Source organism: Aquarana catesbeiana, linkage group LG08 (assembly GCF_042186555.1).
Source record: "Aquarana catesbeiana isolate 2022-GZ linkage group LG08, ASM4218655v1, whole genome shotgun sequence".
In the NCBI taxonomy this organism is placed as follows: Eukaryota; Metazoa; Chordata; class Amphibia; order Anura; family Ranidae; genus Aquarana; species Aquarana catesbeiana.
In genome coordinates, this window is record NC_133331.1 from 131905255 (window position 1) to 131932911 (window position 27657).

A 27657-nucleotide genomic window follows, 5' to 3' on the forward strand; every position below is an offset into this window, starting at 1 on the left:
AAGGTGATCTCGATTAGCGGGCAGCTTTATTTTATTTTATTTTGGTATTGCCCCCTGTAGCAGATGTCTTGTAGGCATTTTGTACCACAACCCACCCAGCTCTGACATTATGAAATTTCTGACCACTCTCTCCATTCAAAATTCCATCATTTTGAGAATGCTTGTGGGTTTCCTTGCATGAGCTGCCCGTTTCAAAATCCCTCTATAAATTTTAATTCAAATTAGGACTTGATTAGAGTAGTCTATAACCCTTTATTTCTTTCTTTGGAGCCATTACTTAGTGGATTTTGTAGTGTGCTTAGGATAATTATTATGTTGTAAAGACTCATTTCTAGTTTGGCATTTGGACAGATTGGGGTTTATTTACTAAAGCTATAGAGTGCAAAATTAGTCACACTTCTGCAGAGAAACCAATCAGCTTCCAGGTTTTATTGCCAAAGTGTAATTGAACAATCTTCAGCATATTGTTCCAAAAATCCTGTAGATTATTGGTCTTACTTATTCAATTCAAATAATTTTTTTTTCAAATCTCTTGGCAGGCAGACTCATAAGCATCTGCTCCTTTATTCACGTGGGCTTTAGGAAGCTATGTTGATCATATAATGGCACCACACGTCAGTACCAAAGAGAGAACCACACCGTAGATGCCTGAAGTTTTATTAAAGCTGGGTACACACCGAGTTTTGCTTACTGTCAGCTCTCGTCAGAGCCACTGTGCTAACTATGCAAAGTTAGTACAGTGATTTTCCCTACTGAGCTGTTGTGTTCTGATAGGAGTGTTCTGGTGGGAGAGACGCCCCTCCCTATGAGCGCCATTGGCTGAGAGCGCTATTTGGAAGTCAGTCAGATGCTGGTTTTCTAGCATTCTCTGTGGCTTCTGTCGGATAGGGTGCTGTACACACGAGCCCAATGTTGGACGTTTTATTTTATTTTTTTTAACTGACCGATGTCTCCTGACATTTGGCCCGTGGATGTGGGGCTTAAGACAGGTTACACACCTTTACCAATGAGGTTTTAATCATTGATACATAATCTGGAACAAATTATGTCAGTGTAATGGATTTGAACTGGAGGTAAAAGTAGGGGTGCGGGGCGTGGCCTGGACAGCGATGTGAGCTTGCTTTTCTCGCTGGAACTAGTAGGACCTGACACAGCGACCTGGGAACATCATGTCGCCGCCGAAAAGAAATAACACAGCCTCCACATCCCTGGATCGTTATCGGCGGACGGAGCGGGACCCTGTGGAGCAAGATGGCGACTCTGCAGCACCCCACGAGGCTTCCCATACAGAACAAGAAACAGACGGCACAGCAAAGGTACTGGAAGCGATATCCTTATGTCAGTCTACTCTGACATCTAAGATAGAGGAAGTAAAAGTGGATATCTCGCTTATAAGACATGATATGACTAAACTTAGGGAGAGGGAGGCATAGTGGGAGAAGATCGAATGCACTTCTTCGAGGACCCAAACCTTGCCGCAGCATGGATGGATTAACAAGAGGCGCAAAGGAACCGACCCGCCTAAAGCACATCCCAGCCCTCAAAATGTAAGTGCTATTGTACAGCTTACTGCATACACTAATCCCTAAGATGGCCGGAACACTTGTCCATTAATGTGCACGTTATGACCTCAATCTGAATACAGTTGAATAAACAGGGACTGAAACAGCAAACCTCTAAGACCTCAGACCCTGGGGATAAATGTTCCACAACCCCCCAATACTAGCACCACGAACGGTACCACTATGAACCCCCTCCCCCGTTTTCCTTTTTTTTTTTTTTTTTTTTTTTTCTTTTCCCCCCTTCTTTTTCTTTTTCTTGCTGCCTTACTGATATATGAACTTCATCATATGGACTACAAGTCAGCTCTTTGGACTATCCTCATGATGGACAAGCCCGCCTTACGGTCGCATTTTACCTGAAACGTTAAATCAGTTTTCTTCCCCTCCCCCTTCCTCTTAACCCTCACTAAGATTCTAATATGCCATGAAGGAATGCAGAGGGAGGTTAAATCTACTACGGCTACAATATACACCTGGTGCCTACGACAGACTTTGCTTGTTTTTCCTTATTAGACGTCACAGCGGAGTCTGAATTTATGTTGATGTTACTTACCTGCTTTGATAAATAACTGCCACTGCGTTTACTCCATTGCTGGATTTTCATCCAGAGATTGTTCGCCCCCAACGGGAGACTGTTTTGTCGGCATTGGCACTGCCCAATAGGCAACTGCCGGTGTAGATTTGTTTAATGTGCACTTGTTTTTTTTCTTTACATGACCTGCAAGTAATACCATGCTATTATAGTTGCACAAGTTTTGGGTTGCAAGCCCCAGTCAAGTTTGGGTGGCTGAGGGCAGGGAGGGAGGGGGGGGAAACAGTAAAGTTAAGGTAAAGAATAGGGTTGTCCCGATACCACTTTTTTAGGACCGAGTACAAGTACCGATACTTTTTTTCAAGTACTCGCCAATACTGATTACTGATACTTTTTTTTTAATGTCACGTGACAGTGTGTTTTTTTTGTTTTTTTTTTGGGGGGGGGGGGTGAACGGTGTATGTGTGTGTGTTTTGTTTTTTTTTTTATTTATCTACAATTTTTATTTTTTAAAATAATATTTTTTTTATTCTTTATTGCAATATGTGTTTTTTTTTTTTTTATCAGCCCTGTTGGGGGCTTTGGTGAGATATCAGGGGTCTTAACAGACCTCTGATATCTCCCCCTTGAGACAGAGAAAGAGACCGAGGATAGAGATTCCCCAGTCCCTTTCTCTGCAGCCTCAGCTGCACTGAGAATGAATGGAGAGAAGACAGCGGCTCCTCTCCATTCATAAACTGAGACATCGTAATCACAGGAGATTACAATGTTTCAGTTATGTGAATGGACAGAGTCAGCTGACTCTGTCTATTCACAAAGCAAGGAGGAGGAGGACGGCGGAACGGAGGGGGACAGAAAAGGAGAGGGGATCGGAGGGGACAGTCACAGCGGAGAGGCACAGAGAAGGAGAGGGGAACGGAGGGGACAGTCACAGCGGAGAGGCACAGAGAAGGAGAGGGGAATGGAGGGGGACAGCGGAGAGGGACAGAGGAAAGGAGGAGGATGCAGTGACAGTCAGCGGTGAGCGATCACCGCTGTGTCACTAAAGCAGCTGAAAGCCGGCGGGGGGGAGAATCTTGTAACTCCCCCACCGCCGATCACAGCTGTCCTCTAGGTATCGGGGGAAGCATCGGGAGCATTTGCCCGAGTACAAGTACTTGGGCAAATGCTCGGTATCGGTGCCGATACTGATACTAGTATCGGGACAACCCTAGTAAAGAACATGTACAACAATTTGAAAAGTAATGATGCGACTGTATCTGTATGCTACCACGGAGGGGAGGGGGTGGGGGGCTTATCTCAGTATGGAGAGTGGCGGTATATGCTCTGGGCGAGGTACCCCATACTTACCCTTCAACAATTAAGCACTATATTAAGATGACCAACCTGAAATTCCTCACTTGGAATATTCGTGGAATCCGTGACAAGCTTAAGCGTACTGCTGTTTTTACCTGCCTTAAAACATATCGTGCAGATATAACCGTCTTAGTTGAGACGCATGTCACAGGACAGCTCCAGTTGGCTCTGAAAAGGCCATGGATAGGATGGGCATTCCACGCCACCCACTCTCCATACTCTCGAGGGGTCTCGATCCTCATAGCTAAAACTACTCCATTTTCACTCGTTTCTATGCGCACTGACCCCCAAGGTAGATTCATATTCCTACACTGCACATTAAGTGGTATGCAATATTTAATAATGGCATTCTACATACCCCCACCGTACAAATCTAACCTAATTACTGAAGGTTTGCTATATATGGCGCAACACCCTAATGTACCTACTATCTGGATGGGGGACTTTAATATGGTTCTGAACCCCCAAAAAGACAGAACACAGCTGAGTCAGAGCGCTCACTCTCCAGACACCACTCGGTTTGGGCGCACGTTAAAAGAATTTTCCCTAACTGATACCTGGAGATATCACCATCTCAATGCGCAGGCATACTCATGCATCTCAACAACCCACTCCACCATGTCCCGAATTGATCTAATCCTAGTATCGGACACACTACTTCCCCGTCTATTGGGCTCAGGGTATCACACCAGATCTCTCTCTGACCATGCCCCATGTTGGGCAACCCTACAGCTAACCCCTTTTACAGGTCCTCATACCTGGCGTCTCCACCCCTTCTGGCTGTCAATGTTGACAGACCAGGAGGGCATACACAAGGAATGGCAATTCTATTTTAATGTTAATAGAGATACGGCCCCAGTGGGACAGGTCTGGGAAGCATACAAATTACACGTTCGCACTATTCTCTCCTCAAGAATACACAGAATAAAAGCTTCCTATAACTTAATTCTTAACCAGGCCTCAGATAAAGCAGACTTACTAACTAAAGAATTTCAAAATGACCCTACTCAAGATAGAGCAGCTGCAATTAGACTCCATACCCGTCTTCTAGACCAATTACACTACGAGAAAGCTAAACAGAAACTCTTCTTTCTGAAACAACGCGTGTTTTAACAGGGGGAGCGTGCAGGTAAACTACTAGCATACATGGCCCGGCAGGATTCTAACCCTCCGGTACTGGTAACCCTTAAAGGCCCACACAATGACACACTTTCAGATCCCCCGGCAGTAGCAGAAGAATTTCAGAAATATTATGCTGATCTATACTCCTCCAAGGTAGGGGTCACCGCACAAGAAACTAGGACATTTCTCCAAGATATCCCGTTTCCACAACTTTCTGAATCCCAACTGCAGAACTTAGAGGCTCCTCTCATGGTAGATGAGGTTGCCCTGGCTATAGCTTCATTAGCACCAGCCAAAGTGCCGGGTGGCGACGGCATACCACTTGACTTTTATGCGGCATACTCGGAGATATTAATCCCTGAACTACTGAAACTATATAACCATATATTTGAAACTGAGACCCTTCCTGACACTCTTTGTCAAGCGGTAATTATAGTAATCCCTAAACCGGGTAAAGACCCCCAACTACCTGAGTCCTATCGTCCAATTTCGCTTCTTCAAGCAGACATCAAAATACTAGCTAAAATACTGGCTATGCGTCTCAATAACAGTATTCTCTCCCTTATTCATCCTGATCAGACAGGATTCATGCCTGGAAAAAACACAGCCATGAATTTAAGACGCTTGCATATGAATGTCCAGGCGGATCATGAGAATATGGGAGATAGAGCGATAGTGACACTTGACGCCGCAAAGGCGTTTGACTCGGTAGAGTGGGAATACCTTTGGGAATGCCTAAAGGGATTCGGGTTTGGTCCTAACTTTATAAAATGGGTACAATTATTGTACTATTCCCCAGTAGCTAGAGTGGTAGTGAATGGATGGACGTCAGACCCTTTCCCATTGGGAAGGGGAACCCGACAGGGTTGCCCACTGTCCCCTTTATTGTACGCCTTGGCAGTGGAGCCCCTTGCTATCTCCCTTAGACTGAACCCGAACATATGGGGGTTACACATGGGGTCTTTGACTGAAACATTAAGTTTATACACAGACGACATGCTCCTCTACCTAGAAGATACTGGCCCATCCCTCCAAGCAGCCCTCTTGACTATAGAAGATTTTGGAAAGCACTCAGGCCTGAGTATAAATTGGTCCAAATCACAAATTCTTCCCTTAGATACATCGGCCCCAGTATGTAGTGCGGCCTCACTACCATTGCAAAGAGTAGCCTCCATTAAGTATTTAGGAGTAGAGATAACTAAAGACCCCCTAGAATATATCACCAATAATATCGAACCACTTTTCCCATACTTAAAATCCTGTACACAAACCTGGGCAAACCTTGGGAATAATGGGTAGAATCAACCTGTTTAAAATGATATTATTGCCAAAATTTCTTTATATGCTCTGGATCTCCCCAGTACTCATTCCCCTCAGAACTTTTAAAACACTTGACAAAATTATCAATTCCTTTATACGGGGGACCAATAGGCACAAGTTAGCTTGGAATACGCTCAAAAACCCAACCTCCTCGGGAGGTACAGCACTACCAGATCTATATACGTACTATATCGCTGCACAGCTCTCGCATCTTTACCATATTCACAAAACAGATCAAGATAGATACCAGACCTTAATCTGTAAAAAACCACATAGCGACACACACTCCCCATTACAAGTGATATTTAGGGGCGGGAATAGACGGGGGAGGAGCGAGGATCGAAACTTGCTGCTATCTCAACATAGATGTGTGTGGAAGAAGGCGATCAGACTAACTGGAGTGGACCCCTTTCACTCGCACACACCCTTGTGGTATAACCCCCAGATGAAGGAATTGGCATCCCTACTGGGGGCCACCAGATGGGCCGCTAAAGGAATTGTGTACCTATTTCAGGTTATTACTATATTTGGCATGAGAAACTTCCAAACACTATGCGAGGAGTTTGACCTCCCCCCCCACATGCAATTTAGCTACATGCAATTAAAGCATGCGATCCAAACTCAATTCGCGCACAGCCTCCCTAACCCGCAAATGTTGCCACTGGTAGATATAATCACAGGTACGAACCCCGAAAAACTCATCTCCACTCTATACACCACACTGCGTACAAGGTTGGTAGCAAAGATTGTTGATATAGCGAGAATCAGATGGGAGGAGGATGTGGGGCCCATAGATGACTCTGACTGGGAAGACATATTAGAAAACGTCAAGAAAACATCACCTAAAATATCTGAACGCCTGACTCAGCTGTATATAATTCATAAATCCTACCTCACGCCTGCTAGAATTTCCAAATTCTCCCCACATCAGAACCCAAACTGTCCTAAATGCTCTAATAACCCATGCTCATTCTTCCACTTGCTATGGCAATGCCCAGAGATACAAAGTTACTGGGCACAAATTATAAAATTCCTACATGACCATATGGGATCACCAGTACAATTAGACCCCAGACCATGTCTTCTGGGGCTATTCCCGGATACCATCACGGACAGATCCCTTCTCACATTCCTTAGTGAATCGCTATTTGGCGCTAGAAAACTAATCGCTAAGTACTGGTTGAGAACGGACTCCCCTACTTTACAGATCTGGGTCAGGGAAGTAAACGCATCACTGCCATACAAAAAGGTGATGTACAGGCACAGGGGTTGCCCAGCCAAATATCATAAAATATGGAATAGATGGTTGGATAACACTAATACTTGTACGGACTGATCAATTGCGAAGAACAGGGACTACCTATGATCCAGGCGAGATCACCTTAACCGATATAACCTTAAAATACCACAGTGCAGAAGGTATTTAATTTTGTAAACCCTGCTGACGGAGGATGAAAGCATAGAAGGGCATTGACAATACGTGTTGTTTGATAATCATGCTTGACTTTATACAAAGGCTACTATTATGTATGATAAATATACTCACCTACTGTACATGTATACTACCCCCCTTTTTTCTGTGGACATACGCTATGTAATACCCTTGTACGTTGTTCTTTTTTCAACAATAAACATGTTCTTTAAAAAAAAAAAAAGTAGGGGTGCACTTCATTTTCCATATGAGAAATCTGTACTTTTGTTAATTTATGCACCATGCCAATTTTATGTCACTTGCTCAAGTATATCACCTTTATCTGTGAACATTATTTAAATCATGATCTACCATATTTTTCGCTCCATAAGACGCACTTTTTTCCTCAAAAAATATGGGGGAAAATGTCTCTGCATCTTGTAGAGCAAATACTGACCAGGCACCACCCGCCGCCGCCATGTTATAGTACCAGCAGGAGAGCAGAGGACAGACATCCCAAGCCCCCGCGAGCGCCGAGTGATCTCCCAGCTAGGAAGAAGACAGAGCAGACGAATGGAGTACGGGCTGCTCTGTCTTCTATCAGGTGGTTGTGATGACGTTAGTTCAGGCTGCATTTATGGGACTGGTAAGGCTGCATTTCATGGGACTGGTAAGGCTGCATTTCATTGGCACAGGTCAGACTGCATTTCATGGGCACTGGTAAATATTTGAGTACACCACTTGGTTCAGAATATTTTTTTTCTTGTTTTCCTCCTCTAAAACCTAGGTGCGTCTTATGGTCAGGTGCGTATATGGAGCGAAAAATACAGTAATCTCCACTACCACCTACTTACCTTTTTTTCACTCCCCCACCACACCACTTGGCTACTGGGATCAGGATCAAGTTGTAATTTACACAGAACTATGGACTCTCCCAATATGACAGCCCTGGTCACATGGAGTAAGTCACATGCTCCTCCATACCCTAAGGCCCCTTTCACACTGGGGCGCTTTGCAGGCGCCTCAAATATTGCCTGCAAAGCGTCCTGAAACAGCCGCTGCTGTTCACACTAAGCGGTGCGCTTGCATGATGGAAAAAAAATTCCTGAAAGCAGCATCCTTGGAGCGGTGAAAGAGCGGTGTATACACCGCTCCTTCACCGCTTCTGCCCATTGAAATCAACAGCAATCAGCAGCGGCGCTTTGCGGGCGGTTTTACCCCTTTTTCGGTCGTTAGCGGGCGCTAGAATGGGTGTAGTAGAAGTAGGGTGATTCCAGGTTACAGAAACTCCTGAATGAGAAAAACCAGGAAGTTCAATGGGCATGGGCTGGACTGGCATAACTGATGCAGTGGCCGACTGGGCCATATCGCCAGGCTTAGTGACTATGGAACTTGCAGACAAGTTAGCCTGGCTGTGCGTCCAAGAGAGTTTAGCAATGGGCAAAGGTAGGGGTAATCCAGGGGGCTTGACTTCTGAGGACTTAGAGGAAGTTTCCAAGCAGAGCTCAAGGCTACAAGACAACGGACAAGTTTGGCTTCTAGGAGGAGGGGGTTCAGGCTGTGGCAATTGGCTGTAAAAGGTGACCTATAGAGAATTCAATAGAATTGTACTCGGAGACTCTTGAGGATAACTAAGGAAAGGAAATAGAAGGAGAGCTGGAAAGTGACCTGGGGTGGTCACGAGGTCAGTATGCCTAAAAGGGGGCATACCCAAGAAGTAATTAGAAATAAAGAAGAAGTGCAATAAAGGGAATGGGTGGGTGGGATAACATGAGAAGAAATCCCGACAGAAGGGAGAATCAGGGGCTGGCCTTTTAAAAAGGTGAGACTCCTCCCACAAAATTCAGGTGGGCCGGAGACTCAGAGACTCTTGTGGATAACTAAGGAAAGGAAATAGAAGGAAAGTGACCTGGGGTGTGCCATGGTCACGAGATCGGTATGCCTAAAAGGGGGCAAAAAACAAAGACAGTAGGATGAGTATGCAAAGGAAATACAACACGGATTAATTAGCCAAATGTATGAATGCCTAAGACATCTCGATGAGAGGCTCCGGAATGTACCTGGAGTAGCATGACGACCTCCACCTGCCTAACCTTTTTGATGATGTGAACAGGAACCCCCTGACAAGAGGCCGCAGAAGCAGTCCCTATTCTGAAAGAATGACCCGAGTATGACTTGGGGTCCAACCCCAGATTCCCTAAGAGGGTGCAACAATGCTTGATGAAAAGTGCCGAGGTGAGAGCGGCCCCGTGAAATGGCAAAAGTGGACTGTCTCTAGGTTTACGCGCCTTTAACTGGGCCATGAGTAGATCCAAGACTGAAACCGGGCACCAACTAGTGCTGATCTTGAAGTACCCGATATCGGTACCAGCTCCTGTCTACTGCATTTTACACGCATCCAGGTGTAATAGATAGTGGTCGGGGTACCTAACCAATTGTTTAATGGAAAGCGCACGGGACTTTGCTCCAGTACGAGTAAATTCACCTGGTCCAAGAAACCCATAGGGGACCTAGAAAGCATGTCCGACATGCCCCGTGACTAGAAGCCTGTTAGTTGGGCTAGGTAGGTTGCATTTCTGAATCCCCTTAAGAACGGCCTTAATGGCATGCGCTGCAAACACTGAAGGCTTACCGGGATGCCGTAGGGAAATTAAATGCTGGATACCTGCCAAGTATCCCTTGATAGTGTTATGAGATGTGAGTTTCAGTCGAGAGTGACAGTAGGCCACAAAAGCCAAAAGGTATTGACTATTGTAGCAATCCGGACTAGGGTACAGCGTTTGAAAAGTCTTCCAGGCCGTGCTGTAAGCCTTCCTTGTGTTGACGGACAGCGACCTATCAATCCTAGCGCGCCCGCCCAGCAGGGCTGGACTGGGACAAAAATTTGGCCCTGGACTTCCTCATGACCGGCCCACTTTAATTTTGAGTGTCCCCGACAGCGTCCCCCTTACATCAGAGTGTCCCCAACAGCGTCCCCCTTACATCAGAGTGTCCCCAACAGCGGCGCCCCTACCATCAGAGTGTCCCCAACAGCATCCCCCTTACATCAGAGTGTCCCCAACAGCGCCCCCCTTACATCAGAGTGTCCCCAACAGCATCCCCCTTACATCAGAGTGTCCCCAACAGCGTCCCCCTTACATCAGAGAGTCCCCAACAGCGTTCCCCTTACATCACAGTGTCACCAACAGTGCCCCCTTACATCAGAGAGTCCCCAACAGCGTCCCCCTTACATCAGAGTGTCCCCAACAGCGTCCCCTTACATCAGAGTGTCCCCAACAGTGTCCCCCTTACATCAGAGTGTCCCCAACAGCGTCCCCCTTACATCAGAGAGTCCCAATCAGCAGCTCCCTTCACATCAGAGTCCCCATCAGAAGCCCTTCACATCAGAGAGCCCCCATCAGCAGTCTCCTTCACATCAGAGTGTCCTCCCTCTCCTCCCCCTCCCACATGTACTCACCGTTTTGAAGGCAGCTTCTCGTTCCTCTCTCCAGTCATGTGATAACAAGTGATAGGGGAGAGAGGAAGGAAAGTCTGTTGGCTGTCCATCTCCCCCTGTAGGCTGGAGGGAGCATAACGCCTAATGCTCTCTCCGGCATATGACGGAAGCTGCTGCTCCTGACAGGAGTGAAATTGCGATCACTCACTGTCAGAGAAGAGCGGCTCCAAGACCACACCTGACTGGCCCACTGAGCCATCGGCCCACCGGGAATCTCCCGGTAGTCCCGATGGCCAGTACATGCCTGCCGCCCAGTGAGAATCAAATCTATCCTCAGGAGTGAGCAATGCAGGGACGGGGTGACACAGATATCTGTGTCTGGAACCTGCTGAAAAAATGATGGAAAATGAAACCGAGATAGGAGCGTCTGCAGCTGTATTCTGTACACCACTGATAAATCTGCAGTGAATGTGGAAACTAAACTGAGGAGACAGCCAAATGACTCAAGAAAAACAGAAATGGAAGGCACGCACACCTAGTGCATTACCAGAGATAATTTAATAATAAGAAATTTTTGTATAAAAGTGGGAACTCACAAAATGCAACTGACAAAAGGCCGTAACCACATGGGGTAAGGATGGGGTAAACCTTTCGGATTACCCCATCTGAGGAAGGCAGCATCCACCTAGTTTTGCCAAGAGAAAATACCCCCTTTGTTTTGGGACTTTGGAAGACCACCAACACTGATGCATATATATGAAAAAAAACTTCTTTATTTTATCACAAATATTGTAAAATCAGACATGTTTACAAAATATATAAAAAGACGTGAAACGTCCAGGCTAAATACAATAAACATAGTTAGCCACAACAATCAAAAAGACACCAATACTCTCCAATGGGTAAAGACCCTATTACCCGACGCGTTTCTGATTTTTTACACCTTCGTCAGGGGAAACATAGTGGAGAATGGTCACATGTATTAGCTCTAGAATAAGAAGCAAATATATCAGAAAGGACCGCAAACAAAAGCATATACAGTATGTCACATTGCTCAAAATAACATGCGTCAACATACAGGTCATCAAATACCCTACATACCAATTGGAGCGATTCCATATTGGGACTTGAAAAGTCTAATATCAGAAAATACACAGGGCGTCAACCAAAATGACTATTATTGGCTTGAAGAAAAACCGGTACGATGGCGGGTATATACCAGTGATTGGATTTCAGCTGTAAAATGGTTGCAAAGGAAGGGGGGGCACAAAACATGGAAAAGTCACATGAGTACATAAACCCCCCTATAAAAACAGTGACCGACCCAATCATTTGAAGCTCACAGGGAGACAGGACAGAACCTGGTGTCAGGTCACCTTGAAGCTAGGTGACAGATGCACTTTGTAGGAGTTAGAAGTGCACCGCTAGGTAGTGGACCCTAGGACTGACTGCTGCGGATTGAACCCTAGGAGGTTCAGGAAGCAGGTCTACTGGATCACTGACACAGATCCCACTGGGAGTTAGAGCATAGATTCCCCAGGGCGCGGAGTCCAAGAGCCAGCAGGTGTTCACCAGAGCCTCTAGTGGTGAGGATGGACTGTGCTGCAGTCTGACTCCAGGTCGCGGCCCCCAGGGTCTCACAACTCACGCTCACGGCAGACTACAGGAGAAGAGGAAGGAGGCAGCAGGCTGGAACAACAAGGAAAGTAAGGGAGAAGCCAAGGTCGGGGCCACAAGCAGACAAGGACAACAGTGTTCACGCCAAGGTTCAGGGTCACAGGCAAACAGGGATGGTCGGGGACACGCCAAAAGTCAGGGTCACAAACAGACAGGAATAGTTAAGAACAGGCCAAAGTCGGTAACTGGAATCAGATGTAGGAAACACAGCTAACACACAATGGTTGATCAGCACTGCTGGCTTGCAGTGCACAGGTTAATATAGAGTTCCCTGATAGGAGCTGGGGTGGAGCCATGCTAGAGGAGAGCTTACAAAAGCAGTCAGGTGAGGGTCAGCTGGTCTCTAGAGATGAACACATGGAGACAGGTAAGCTGACAAACTCTATTGCATAACCATGACACAGGGGTAACATAAAACTTCCCAAATGAGGGTACATATACAAATAAGGAGTGTTAAGTAGTGAAAAACTATGGACAAATATAGTTACCAAAGAAATGCTTTAGAGGGCAGGAACGGAAACAGACCAGAGCCTCAAATAGAGCTATCAAACTAGCAAATGCTAGCCAAAAGTCCTTAACTTCCAGTGCCCTAGGAAGCAAAGATGAAAAAAATAATAATAAATAAAAGATAACTATTTCCAAATTTCCTAGAGGGAGTGATAAAAGGTCCCCGGGTTAAGGAGGCATTTGCTTACCTATGGCAAGAATATCCATGAACAGGACGTGGCCCCTGTGTGACTGTGTCTACAGTTTGTAAGAGTCACAATGGGGGTTTACATATGTCGCTGGACGCCAGCGCATGCGCCATGCGGAACAACCCAGTGTGCATGCTCAGTAAAGTTTGCTGACATCGGGCGCACGCATAGTATAGCGTCCGTGTAACGTGGGACGCCAAGCAGAAGGGGAAGAACAGAGGAATCCTCCGCTCAGAACATCTCCTCTGTCTGACAAAAAAAGTATATATAGGCAAAGGGCGCATAGATTAGAGTAATTAAATATGCACAAGCGCCCAAACGGCGGCCCCTAGTGGTGAAATGGTGAACAAAAGATAGTATGTAAAACACTATACATACAGCACCACCTAGTGGAAAAATAGCCCTAAAAAAATAAATGTATATCCCGGATGGAATCGCTGCTAGGATGTATGCTCCAACTCAAAAAACAGTCCAAAGGTTAAAGATATATACAGATATTGGTGTCCATATATTATACATGTACAAAAAAAAAAAAAAAAAACACTCTATAAACCAGAGCAATTTCAAAACTACCCAAAAATGATGTTTACACATTCGAGCATAGAAAAGGGTTGGCAAGTAATAAAAAGGAAATGAAAATACCAAAAATATATTAAAGCACAAAGAAACAAAAAGGGAACAACAAAGAAAAATGGGTAATGTATAAAATGTATACCAACTATTGTTTTTGGGCCAACTCATATTTAGCCCAATCCTTCCCAGGTGCCAGAAGTAAAACCCTCTAGGAAGGGTTGATAACTAATGCAATTATTGAGACCAGGTGGCGAGGTGGCTTGTAGGGCCACAATCCATCTTGTCTCTCTTTGTAGCAAGGTTTTGTCCCAATCACCCCCCCTAGGATTGGGGTGCACCCGATCCAGTACAAGAAATCTGATTCTAGGGAAAATGCCCTGGTGTACATCCCGGGCATGTCTCCCCAATGGTAAGTCTGGATTGCAAATGCGTACACTGTGTACATGTTAGCTCATCTTCTTGTGTAGTTCCAATTTTGTTTTTCCCACATAAAAACAGCCGCAGGGGCATGTCAGAAGATAGACTACCCCATACGTGCGGCAGTTTGCAAAGTGGGAAGGCACAAAACGTTGTCCATTAGGTAATGTCACCTGAGTGTCAGTGTTGATAAACTGGCATTGTGGGCAACTTGGGTTCTAACTCATCTCTAAACTCCCTCTCTTCTACGTGTTTACAGGGGTCAAAGAAAACATCTAGAAAACAAAAGTGGCATTCACCTGAAGGGGGAACCAACAGCAAGAGACATATTACGGAAACTACACCATTGACACAATTTTCTTCTTTGGTGGTGGGCACTGAACACTCAGGTAGGGTAGGTAATGCACGTGGTGGCCTTTCTGGGCAGGGACGATCAACCATGGACCCTCCCTTGGCCTCTGCCAGGGGTGGACCCACGTATGTATACTGACATGAAGTACAAGCATACACTGGTGATGATGGTTTAAATATCATAAATCTGTCCGATTATGTATTGTCTAATGATAAGGCCATTATATTAAGCAAGGGCCTTACTTTTTGCCCATCTTCTAACACAGACACTTTTGAAGTGATCAAGGATTTGCACTTGTTTGCACGATAACTGATTTTAAAAAGCCTATATGCCAAACCCACACAGAAAAGTGATCTATCGATCTAAGAAAACAAGGCACTTGACAACCTGGTCTCCTTATTGGAAGACCAGGAACAAAAAGATTTGATAGATAATATTGACTTGGAATCACTTCTAGTGGCACACACTACTCCCACCATAGGTGCATTTTGGGCAAATCCACACTTAAGAAAAAAATCCAGTAAATTTTCATCTTTGAGTTTAAATTCAAATTTACAAGCCTTTTTAGCAATGACCACGAAAGAGATCCAGGGCCTAAATAGGAACCAATTACCGAACAACATTTCAGACAAAGAAAGAAGGGCATTGGAACTACTTAGTAAACAACATCAGCTCACAATAAAACCCTCTGATAAAGGGGGAAAAAAATCGTGATTATGAACAATTCTGAATATCAGTCAATGTGTAACAAAATACTTCCTAATAAAGAATGGTATCAACCTATATCGAGAGTTACAATAGAAAAATTTGATACCGATTTCTTTAAAATGGTAGACCTAGGCTATCTGGAGAACATTATCACCCAGCAAACATGGGAGTTTGTACGTACAGATCACTCGAAAATTCCAACATTTTACAGTCTCCCAAAAGTCCATAAAAACTTAAACAACCCCCCGGACAGACCGATTGTCTCCGGTAGGGGTAGTATAACTGAAAATCTCAGTAGATACATTGATGAACAACTACGCCCCTTAGTTATTAACCTGCCCTCGTACATCAGGTACACGGCTCAGCTATTACAAAATCTTGAAGATCTTTGTGTCCCATCTGATTTGATCTTGGTAACCGTAGATGTGGAGGCACTCTTAGACCCCTTTCACACTGGGGCGGTTTGCAGGCGGTATTGCGCTAAAAATACCGCCTGCAAACCGCCCCTAAACAGCCACCGCTGTTTGTTCAGTGTGAAAGCCCGAGGGCTTTCACACTGAAGCGGTGCGCAGGCAGGACGGTGAAAAAAGTCCTGCAAACCGCTTTTTTGGAGCGATGAAGGAGCGGTGTATTCACCGCTCCTTCACCGCTCCTGCCCATTGAACTCAATGGGACAGCGCGGCTATACCGCGGCTATAGCCGCGCTGTATGAGGGATTTTAACCCTTTTTCGGCCGCCATCGGGGGTTAAAACCGCACCGCTAGCGGCCGAATACCGCTGCAAGAATGACGGTACAGCAGAGCTAAAAATAGCGCTGTTGTACCGCCGACGCCCCCACCGCCCCAGTGTGAAAGGGGCCTAATGCTCCATCCCACACAAAAAAGGAACGGAAGTCGTGGGGCGCTATATTTCCCAGCTTCACAAGGATGACAAACCATTGCACCAATTTATTTTGCGTGCCTTGGAGTTTATTCTGCTGCACAACACCTTTTCCTTTGATGGCTCCCATTTCCTCCAGATACAGGGGGTGGCGATGGGGACATGTTGTGCCCCATCGTATGCCAACCTGTATCTGGGGGAATGGGAGAACAAGCTCCTATCAGCGGATGATTCGATTTCAGACCAGATATTAGTCTGGTACAGATTTCTAGATGATATCTTCCTGATATGGAAAGAGTCTGCTGATAGCCTAAACTAATGTATGACTTCTATGGGTCAAAATGATTTCAATCTTAAGTTTACAGTGGCATGTGACCCAATAAAAATTACCTTTCTGGATGTCACTATCTATAAGAACCCTGATGGTCATCTGTCCAGTGTACTATACTGCAAGGAAACGGTTGGCAATACCATCTTGCATGCAAGCAGTTTCTATCCGGCACCTCTCGTTAAGTCCATTCCGTATACACAATATTTTCGCGTCCGCAGGAACTGCTCTGATGAAGAGATGTTTCTTGCTGAAGCTAAAAAAATTACAATTGAGATTACTCCAACGGGGATATTCCCCCACGAGCCTCAAAAAGGCATTTAAAAGATTTAAAGAGAAGACTAGACATAGCTTACTTTTTGATAACTCTAAGACAGGTTCCAACATCATTGAACCACATACAAAAACAAGGATTATCACTACCTTTAGTAAGCAACATAAAGCCTTCAAAAAAATTCTGCAAAAATACTGGCATATCTTTCAGATTGATATTTAATCAATTTATATCGGACGACCCTTTAATGACATATAAACGCACTAGGTCTCTGAAGGATATGCTGGTTACTAGTGAATACACTGGTGAATTCAGAGGAGATCCCTGACCTTAAAATGTGGTGGATGCCCACAATGCCAGTTTATCAACACTGACACTCAGGTGACATTACCTAATGGACGACGTTTTGTGCCTTCCCACTTTGCAAACTGCCGCACGTATGGGGTAGTCTATCTTCTGAAATGTCCCTGTGGCTGTTTTTACGTGGGAAAAACAAAATTGGAACTACACAAGAGGATGAGCTAACATGTACACAGTGTACGCACTTGCAATCCAGACTTACTATTGGGGAGACATGCCTGGGACATACACCAGGGCATTTTCCCTAGAATCAGATTTCTTGTACTGGATCGGGTGCACTCCAATCCTAGGGGGGGTGATTGGGACAAAACCTTGCTACAAAGAGAGACAAGATGGATTGTGGCCCTACAAGCCACCTCGCCACCTGGTCTCAATAATTGCATTAGTTATCAACCCTTCCTAGAGGGTTTTACTTCTGGCACCTGGGAAGGATTGGGCTAAATATGAGTTGGCCCAAAAACAATAGTTGGTATACATTTTATACATTACCTATTTTTCTTTGTTGTTCCCTTTTTGTTTATTTGTGCTTTAATATATTTTTGGTATTTTCATTTCCTTTTTATTACTTGCCAACCCTTTTCTATGCCCGAATGTGTAAACATCATTTTTGGTCATGCCCTTTTATAACTTTGGGTAGTTTTGAAATTGCTCTGGTTTATAGGTTTGTTTGGTTTTTTTTTATTTGTACATGTATAATATATGGACACCAATATCTGTATATATCTTTAACCTTTGGACTGTTTTTTTGCGTTGGAGCATACATCCTTGCAGCGATTCCATATGGGATATACATTTTTTTAGGGCTATTTTTCCACTAGGTGGTGCTGTATGTATATGGTGTTTTACATACCATCTTTTGTTCACCATTTCACCACTAGGGGCCGCCGTTTGGGCGCTTGTGCATATTTAATTACTCTAATCCATGCGCCCTTTGCCTATGTATACTTATTTGTCAGACAGAGGAGATGTTCTGAGCGGAGGATTCCTCCGCTCTTCCCCTTCTGCTGGCATCCCACGTCACATGCACGCTATACTATGCGTGTGCCCGATGTCAACAAACTTTACTGCGCATGCGCATTGGGTTGTTCTGCATGGCGCATGCGCTGGCATCCAGCGCCATATTTGAACCCCCATTGTGACTCACACAGTCACACAGGGGCCACGTCCTATTCATGAATATTCTTGCCATAGGTAAGCAAATGCCTCCTTAACCTGGGGACCTTTTATCACTCCCTCCAGGAAATTTTGAAATAGTTATCTTTTATTTATTATTATTTTTTCATCTTTGCTTCCTAGGGCACTGGAAGTTACATAGTTACATAGTTACATAGTAGGTGAGGTTGAAAAAAGACACAAGTCCATCAAGTCCAACCTATGTGTGTGATTATGTGTCAGTATTACATTACATATCCCTGTATGTTGCGGTCATTCAGGTGATTATCTAATAGTTTCTTGAAGCTATCAATGCTCCCCGCTGAGACCACCACCTGTGGAAGGGAATTCCACATCCTTGCCGCTCTTACAGTAAAGAACCCTCTATGTAGTTTAAGGTTAAACCTCTTTTCTTCTAATTGTAATGAGTGGCCACGAGTCTTATTAAACTCTCTTCTGCGAAAAAGTTTTATCCCTATTGTGGGGTCACCAGTACAATATTTGTAAATTGAAATCATATCCCCTCTCAAGCGTCTCTTCTCCAGAGAGAATAAGTTCAGTGCTTGCAACCTTTCCTCATAACTAAGATCCTCCAGACCCTTTATTAGCTTTGTTCCCCTTCTTTGTACTCGCTCCATTTCCAGTACATCCCTCCTGAGGACTGGTGCCCAGAACTGGACAGCATACTCCAGGTGTGGCCGGACCAGAGTCTTGTAGAGCGGGAGAATTATCGTTTTATCTCTGGAATTGATCCCCCTTTTAATGCATGCCAATATTCTGTTTGCTTTATTAGCAGCAGCTTGGCATTGCATGCCATTGCTGAGCCTATCATCTACTAGTACCCCCAGGTCCTTTTCCATCCTAGATTCCCCCAGAGGTTCTCCCCCCAGTGTATAGATTGCATTCATATTTTTGCCACCCAAATGCATTATTTTACATTTTTCTACATTGAACCTCATTTGCCATGTAGTCGCCCACCCCATTAATTTGTTCAGGTCTTTTTGCAAGATTTCCACATCCTGTGGAGAAGTTATTGCCCTGCTTAGCTTAGTATCGTCTGCAAATACAGAGATTGAACTGTTTATCCCATCCTCCAGGTCATTTATGAACAAATTAAATAGGATTGGTCCCAGCACAGAACCCTGGGGAACCCCACTACCCACCCCTGACCATTCTGAGTACTCCCCATTTATCACCACCCTCTGAACACGCCCTTGTAGCCAGTTTTCAATCCATGTACTCACCCTATGGTCCATGCCAACGCACCTTATTTTGTACAGTAAACGTTTATGGGGAACTGTGTCAAATGCTTTTGCAAAATACAGATACACCACGTCTACGGGCCTTCCTTTATCTAGATGACAACTCACCTCCTCATAGAAGGTTAATAGATTGGTTTGGCAAGAACGATTCTTCATGAATCCATGCTGATTACTGCTAATGATATCATTCTTATTACTAAAATCTTGTATATAGTCCCTTATCATCCCCTCCAAGAGTTTACATACTATTGATGTTAGGCTAACTGGTCTGTAATTCCCAGGGATGTTTTTTGGGCCCTTTTTAAATATTGGTGCTACATTGGCTTTTCTCCAATCAGCTGGTACCATTCCAGTCAATAGACTGTCTGTAAAAATTAGGAACAACGGTCTGGCAATCACCTGACTGAGTTCCCTAAGTACCCTCGGATGCAAACAATCTGGTCCCGGTGATTTATTAATGTTAAGTTTCTCAAGTCTAATTTTAATTCCGTCCTCTGTTAACCATGTAGGTGCTTCCTGTGTTGTGTCCTGAGGATAAACACTGCAGTTTTGGTTACTGAAGCCCCCCGATTCACTCGTGAAGAATGAGGAGAAGAATAAATTCAATACCTTTGCCATCTCCCCATCCTTTGTAACCAGATGTCCTTCCTCATTCTTTATGGGGCCAATATGGTCTGTCCTCCCTTTTTTACTGTTTACATACTTAAAGAATTTCTTGGGATTTTTTTTGCTCTCCTCCGCTATGTGTCTTTCATGTTTTATCTTAGCCGTCCTAATTGCACCCTTACATTTCTTATTGCATTCTTTATAAAGTCTGAATGCTGAGGATGATCCCTCAACCTTGTATTTTTTGAAGGCCTTCTCCATTGCTTTTATATGCATTTTTACATTGGAGTTAAGCCATCCAGGATTTTTGTTCGCTCTTTTAAATTTATTACCCAATGGGATACATTGGCTAATGCCCTTATTTAATATGCTCTTAAAGCAAACCCATCTCTCCTCCGTATTCTTTGTTCCTAATATTTTATCCCAATTTATGCCTTTTAGCAAGGTTTGTAGTTTAGGGAAGTTGGCTCTTTTGAAATTCAGTGTCTTTCAGTGTCTTTGTGTTCCCTTCATGTTTTCTATTTGTGTGATTTATACTGAAACTAATTGACCTATGATCGCTGTTACCTAAATTGCCCCGTATTTCCACATCTGTGATCAGGTCTGTATTGTTGGTAATCAGTAGATCCAGTAATGTTTTATTTCTAGTTGGTGCGTCTACCATATGACCCATAAAATTGTCCTGCAAGACATTAAGGAACTGGCGAGCCTTAAATTAATGCGCGGTTCCCTCCGCCCAGTCTATGTCTGGATAATTAAAATCCCCCATTATGATAACACTTCCCATCCTTGCTGCTAATCCAATTTGTGATAGGAGATCCGTCTCCACTTCCTCCCTCAGGCTAGGGGGCCTATAGCATACTCCCAGTATTATTTTCCCCTTAGCTTCATCCCTTTGGAGCTCTACCCATAAAGATTCCACCTCCTCCCTAGCTCCCTCAGTGATGTCATCTCTCACATTCACTTGTACATTATTCTTGATATATAGGCATACCCCTCCCCCTTTTTTACCCTCTCTATCCTTGCGGTATAGGGTATACCCTTGAATGTTTGCCAGCCAATCATGAGAGCTGTTGAACCAGGTCTCTGAAATTCCCACAAAATCCAAATCCTCCTTGTACAACAGTATCTCTAGTTCACCCATCTTGTCCGCCATGCTCCTGGCATTAGTGAACATGCCACATAGTTTAGACCGGTCGCATATTGTCCTCGTATTGGGTGTTTCAAGATTGCAACTAGGACTTGCTACTATACTCACCTTGTGTTTTTGTGCTTTGGTTAACCTACCACTAATGCCCCCAATACTACCCTCTGGAATATCTTCCGCGCTGGCTATCACTGTCTCTGGACCCTCCCCCCCATCGCCTAGTTTAAAAACCCCTCTAACTTTTTGGCCATCTTCATTCCCAGCAGATCTGCACCCTCCTCATTTAGGTGCAGTCCGTCCCTTCTATAGTACCGGTTACCGACTGAGGAGTCGGCCCAGTCCTCCAGGAACCCAAACCCCTCCTTACTACACCAGCTCTTCAGCCACTTGTTTACTTCCCTAATCTCCCTCTGCCTTTCTGGTGTGGCTCGATGTACCGGTAGTATTCCTGAGAACACTACCTTGGAGGTCCTTTTCCTCAATTTAGCACCTAAGTCCCTAAAATCGTTCTTTAGGACACTCCATCTGCCTCTGACTTTGTCATTGGTGCCAACGTGCACCATGACAGCCGGGTCTTCCCCAGCCCCTCCCAGTAATCTGTCCACAAGATCCGTGATGTGCCGAACCCGAGCGCCCAGTAGACAACATACTGTTCGGCGCTTCAGGTCTTGGTTACAGATTGCCCTCTCTGTCCTTCTAAGAATTGAGTCCCCTACCACCAGAATCTGTCTTTCCTTTCCCTTTGCTGCCCCCCCACTCTCACTGGAGGAGTTCTTCCCCTGGCAGCTAGGAGAGTCCCTCATCTCCAGCAGTGCTGGTCCCTGACTGGTTTCACCAATGTCACTCAATGGAGAGTACTTATTGGGATGCTCCAGTCCTGGATTGGCCTCTCTGGCACTTCCCCCTCTACCCCTCCTGACTGTCACCCATCTACTCTTTGCTAGTGCCTGCACCTCTTTGTCTCCACCCGCCTCTGTGCTGGCCCCTGCCGGCACCTGCCGTGTACGTTCCTGGCTCACCTTTAGTATGGAGGGACTTCTCAGTGGTGACAGTTGCTTCCCCAGATTCAGAACCTGGGCTTCCAGGGAAACAATGTGCTTACATTTTGCACAGCAGTATTCACCCTCGATCGGATGATCAAGGAACGCATACATGCGGCAAGATGTACAGAGTCGCCTCTCCACACCCACCGGGCATCGTACCTATTAAATATAGTGAGGATTTGGGGATTTTACCCTGTCCAAATTACCTAACAGCTAGCTTCCTGGCACTAATACTCAAGACAATACACAGGTACACAACAAGACAATACACAGGTACACAACAAGACAATACACAGGTACACAACAAGACAATACACAGTACAAGGCAAAAGGCCTGAGGTAGAGAGAGGTCGCAGGTAGCTGCCACTGTCGACCAGTATCTCAATACCGCATGCACTGAAGGCAATAACCCCTAAAGAGGGGAGGGAAAAGTGAGGGGACTATTCCGGTACCAGGTATAATCAAAATTAATGGTAAAAGGTAATAGTAACAAAAACAATAGTAAAATATAAAAATTCCATTTTAATAGAAAACATGATTAAAAGATTGTAACAATAACACATACAGTTGCAATTAAAAACGGGAGCAATGCACACAACCAATTAAATTACAACTTGTAGTGAGATAGACACAAATAGAGCTTGGATTCTCGACCGGTTTCGCGGTTTCACCGCTTCCTCAGGAGAGCAATATCTGTGGTGCAACATACAGTAATTGTAGTAAATACAATCATATAAAGATTATACAAAAACAAAAGAAAGCAGCAAAGACATTAAATAATGCATTATATAATATACAATATAGATAGAAAAAGGATGGGCTCACCCGTTCTATGGTTGTCTGTGGGTACGCATGGCCCCAAGTAATTCCCCCCGCGGCGAACACAGGGGATGACTAAACAGACCCTGGATTAATAAATTGTATAATGAGGTAGAGTAGATAAATGAGGAATCAATCAGGGGGAGGAGTAAGGTGGGGGGTGCCAGTGATGTATTTTTAAAATTCAAACAGTGTGCAAGTGAGGGGAAAACCACGGGAGGTGTGTGTGAATAGGGAAGTGGGGGGGGAGGGGGGGGGAGGGGAAGGGGGAGGAGGGGGAAAAAAGGGGGGGGGAAAAAGGGGGGGGGAAGAGAAAAGGGGGGGGAGGGGGGAGGGGGGAGAAAGAGGGGGGAAAAAGGGTAGGGGGGGGAAGAAAAAAAGGGGGGGGAGGGGGAGGAAGGGAGGGGGGGGGAAAGGGGGGGGGGGGGGGAAGGGGGAGAGGGGAGGAAGGGGGGGGGGGGAAAGGGGGGAGGGGGGGGAAAAGGGGGGGAGGGGGGAGGGAAAGGGAAAGGGAAAGGGAGGGAGAGGGGAGGGGGAGGGGGAAAAGAGGGGGGGAAAAGGAGGAGGAAAAAAAAAGGGAGGGGAGGGGGAGGAAAAAAGGGGAGGGGGGAGGGGGGGAAAAGGAGGGAGGGGGGGGAAGGGGAAAAAGGAATGGAAAGATAAAGGGGAATTGCACACATAGATATGAACTGGCACTCACCCCTAAAGTGCATAGACAAGCACATGGACTTGAGTGAGGACCAAATGCAGCTGATCGTATAAATGAATGAGATGAGGCCACTGGTTGTTATTGGGCAGTGAACAGGATCCCCCCAAGTACAGCTGGAGTGCTTGGTATGCACTCAAAGAAGTTACAATAACAGCTGTAACAAACATGATAATAGAGTCATGTGAAAATTGACTCACCGGTCAGTGAAGCCAGCTGGCTCAGGTACAAATACAAGACAACAAGTACAGGTAGCAAGGTATAAAATCATTGCTGGGATAATAACATAGAAAGGTATAAGGGGACATGCTGTAGGCACAGTATACAAGGATAGCTATTCAGCACAAAGTATAGGCTGAAAAGGAAACTGCCTGTAGACAGACAAGAAGGGAGGGGAGGGGGAAGAGGAAGGACAGCGGGGGGTGGGGGGCACGACACTTACCCAAAGCAGTGGTCCTCGATTAATCAACATCACAGGGGCTGTAGGCTCAGATAGCGGCCATGACTGGCCGCTATAAGAGCACCCCAACCCGGAAGTCAGGGACGGCATCGAGGGCGGTCCCTGACGTCACCGGGTCTGCTCGCCCGCACTGCGCAGGTGCAGTGTCAGCTGCTACTGCGCAAGCGCGCGCTCCTGTCAAAGGGAATCAAGTTCCCAGGCATGGAGACGCAAGCAGCTGTAAGGCTGCCAGGGCGGGCATGTGTCCGCCGCAGAAAGAAGGCTCGGGGCAAGGCGAAGCCACAGAGACCTGACGGGGGGGAAAAAAGGAGCGCATCCTTATACAGCAAACAAATCCAAATAATTCAATAGGAGTAACATATAATTAAACAATTGAGCAAATGTGATATTATATCTAGACAATGGGCAGTCAGTGACAACAGACCATAGGCGTTCACCAATAGTGAAAGGGCATCATAGGGTATGTTGAAACCCAAGTACAAGGGACAAGGGGTGGGGGAGAAGGGGGGGGGGAAGAGGGGGGACGGAGAGGGAGGGGGGAAGGGGGGGAAAAGGGAGAAGGGGGAGGAAAAAAAGGGGGGGGGGAAAGAGGGGAGGGGATGGGAAAAGGGGGGGGGGAGAGAGAAGAAGGGGGGGGGGGAGGGGGGAAGGGGGGAAGGGGGGAAGAAGGAGAGGAAAAGGGGGGGGGGAGGGAAACATGGGGAGGGAAAAGGGGGGGAGGGGGGGGGGAAAGGGAAGGGAGGAGAGGGAAGGGAAGGAGGGAAGGGAGGGGGGAGGAGAGAAGACAATACACAGGTACTCACAGACCTACGTGCACTCGCAATACACAAGTATACAGTACACAATACACAAGTACTAACGATCCACACACACTACTCAGACAACACTCAGATACTCACACTACACAGGTACTATGACCCCTGTTAAAACCTGTTTTAAACTCTGGTTTTTTAACTCCCACTTATTCCAGTGGTTAAGGACCACTTGGCTAGCATTTGCTAGTTTGATAGCTCTATTTGAGGCTCTGGTCTGTTTCCGTTCCTGCCCTCTAAAGCATTTATTGGCAACTATATTTGTCCATAGTTTTTCACTACTTAACACTCCTTATTTGTATATGTACCCTCATTTGGGGAGTTTTATGTTACCCCCTGGTCCTGTCCTGTCTCCCTGTGAGCTTCAAATGATTGGGTCGGTCACTGTTTTTGTAGGGGGGTTTATGTACTTATGTGATTTTTCCATGTTTTGATCCCCCCCCTTCCTTTGCAATCATTTTACAGCTGAAATCCAATCACTGGTATATACCCGCCATCGTACCGGTTTTTCTTCAAGCCAATAATGGTCATTTTGGTTGACGCCCTGTTTCTTTTCTGATATTAGACTTTTCAAGTCCCAATATGGAATCGCTCCAATTGGTATGTAGGGTATTTGATGACCTGTATGTTGACGCATGTTATTTTGAGCAATGTGACATACTGTATATGCTTTTGTTTGCGGTCCTTTCTGATATATTTGCTTCTTATTCTAGAGCTAATACATGTGACCATTCTCCACTATGTTTCCCCTGACGAAGGTGTAAAAAATCAGAAACGCGTCGGGTAATAGGGTCTTTACCCATTGGAGAGTATTAGTGTCTTTTTGATTGTTGTGGCTAACTATGTTTATTGTATTTAGCCTGGACGTTTCACGTCTTTTTATATATTTTGTAAACGTGTCTGATTTTACAATATTTGTGATAAAATAAAGACGTTTTTTCATACATATGCATCAGTGTTGGTGGTCTTCCAAAGTCCCAAAACAAAGGGGGTATTTTCTCTTGGTTTGTCTAATCAGGGATGAGAGCACCTCACTTTTTCTGTTAAGTTGGAAAAAGGAGAGGCTTCCACCATGTTTTAGGATACCATATATACCTTTCACACCACCATTTTATCTGACATCTGTTACATTTTATCTGACATCTGGAAGACCTATTAGCGCTGGAAGTGACTTTTTTGTATCTAGACAGCCAAATGAGCCTGCATATAAAAAGGCATGATGAGCAGAGAACCGTATCTACCCTTGTTAATAATCTCAGAGGTTGCCTGATTGTCCGTAAAGAACACCACACCTGTGCTGCAGCCACTAAGGGGTAGACCTTGAACAAAGCAGACGTCTGTGTGAACCTGGGAATAGCCCGACATTCGTCCGGCCATGGTCCTGCCAGCCAATGTGTGTCAATAATAGCCGCATAGCCTCTAGTGGCTGCAGCATCAGTAATGACCTGAAAGGAAGACACCGAAACTGCAGGAATGAACATGGAGATGTCGTTCCAGTGCTGGAGGAACTCATCCCACAAGGGTAGATCAGGCAAAGCCGCAGAATCTAACTTGACCGTGGAATCAGAGTCAGGGGCTGAGGGTAACAATGCCAGCAACCATGGAATTAAGGAATTCAGACTAGGCACATGCGAACAATAAGGGGCTGACAAATCATAAATCAAAGTTTATTTAAAAATTTCCCTTTAACCAAACCAAGGGGGTTTACCCTCCAATTATGAAAAGGTGGTGTGGAGAAAGGCCCTATAACAAAGCCTTTGTCCAGCTCGGACTGGAGCAGCAAATCCACTTCCTCCATGTCTCTGACTGATAACAGATTCTTACACTCAAAAGTACCCTGAGGTAATGTAATGAAACCCGTGTGAAACCCCTGAGTGAAACCTTCCACCAAAAATTGACATAACGTAGGGGGAAGGATGGGAAGCCAGACAGGCCTGCAAGAACGGGGCGTTGATGCGGCTTAGTCACGAGGACTTCACTTGCTTCAGTGAACAGGCAGACTTAGGGTGCCCTCTATAGCAGCTGGCACAGAAATGCAGGAGGCGACATGGCTATAATTGCATGAGCCATGTTTGAAATTATTGCAAATTTGTGACTTGCCTAGAAACTGAATCGGGCGGCCAAATTTATCAAAAGTTGAATGAGTTGGGGTTGGTAATAAACTTGAGGATGCCCTGGAGGTACCTGGAACAACAGGGGGTCCCATGAGCGGGCACCAGTAGATAGCTGCAGCCTTAGCAGAAAAAGAACAATGGTAATCGTAGAAGGCTGATCCCCCGTATTTTTGCTCCAACTCCACTACAGAATAGAGGTAGAGATCCAGCTCCTCCCTCCTCTGAGGACTAACAGAACAAATAACATCCCTGAAAATGCTAAATGCCAGAACAGAACCTGGAATTGAGAGCTTGCGATTAAGCCTGTGATCCCTGGTCTTGACTACCACGGAGACCTCACCACAAGCATATGACTTATTGTCAGCTATGTCATGAGCCGCTATCAACAGGGAAGCTAAATTTACATCTTTACCATCTAAAATGCCCTTTTCGATATTTGCCGGAATGAAATAAGCCAGAGTAACTGACAGCAAGCTAGTGGCTTTACCTGCAGCTAGCGGAACGATCAAGAGTGACACGGAGACCGCTGTCGTG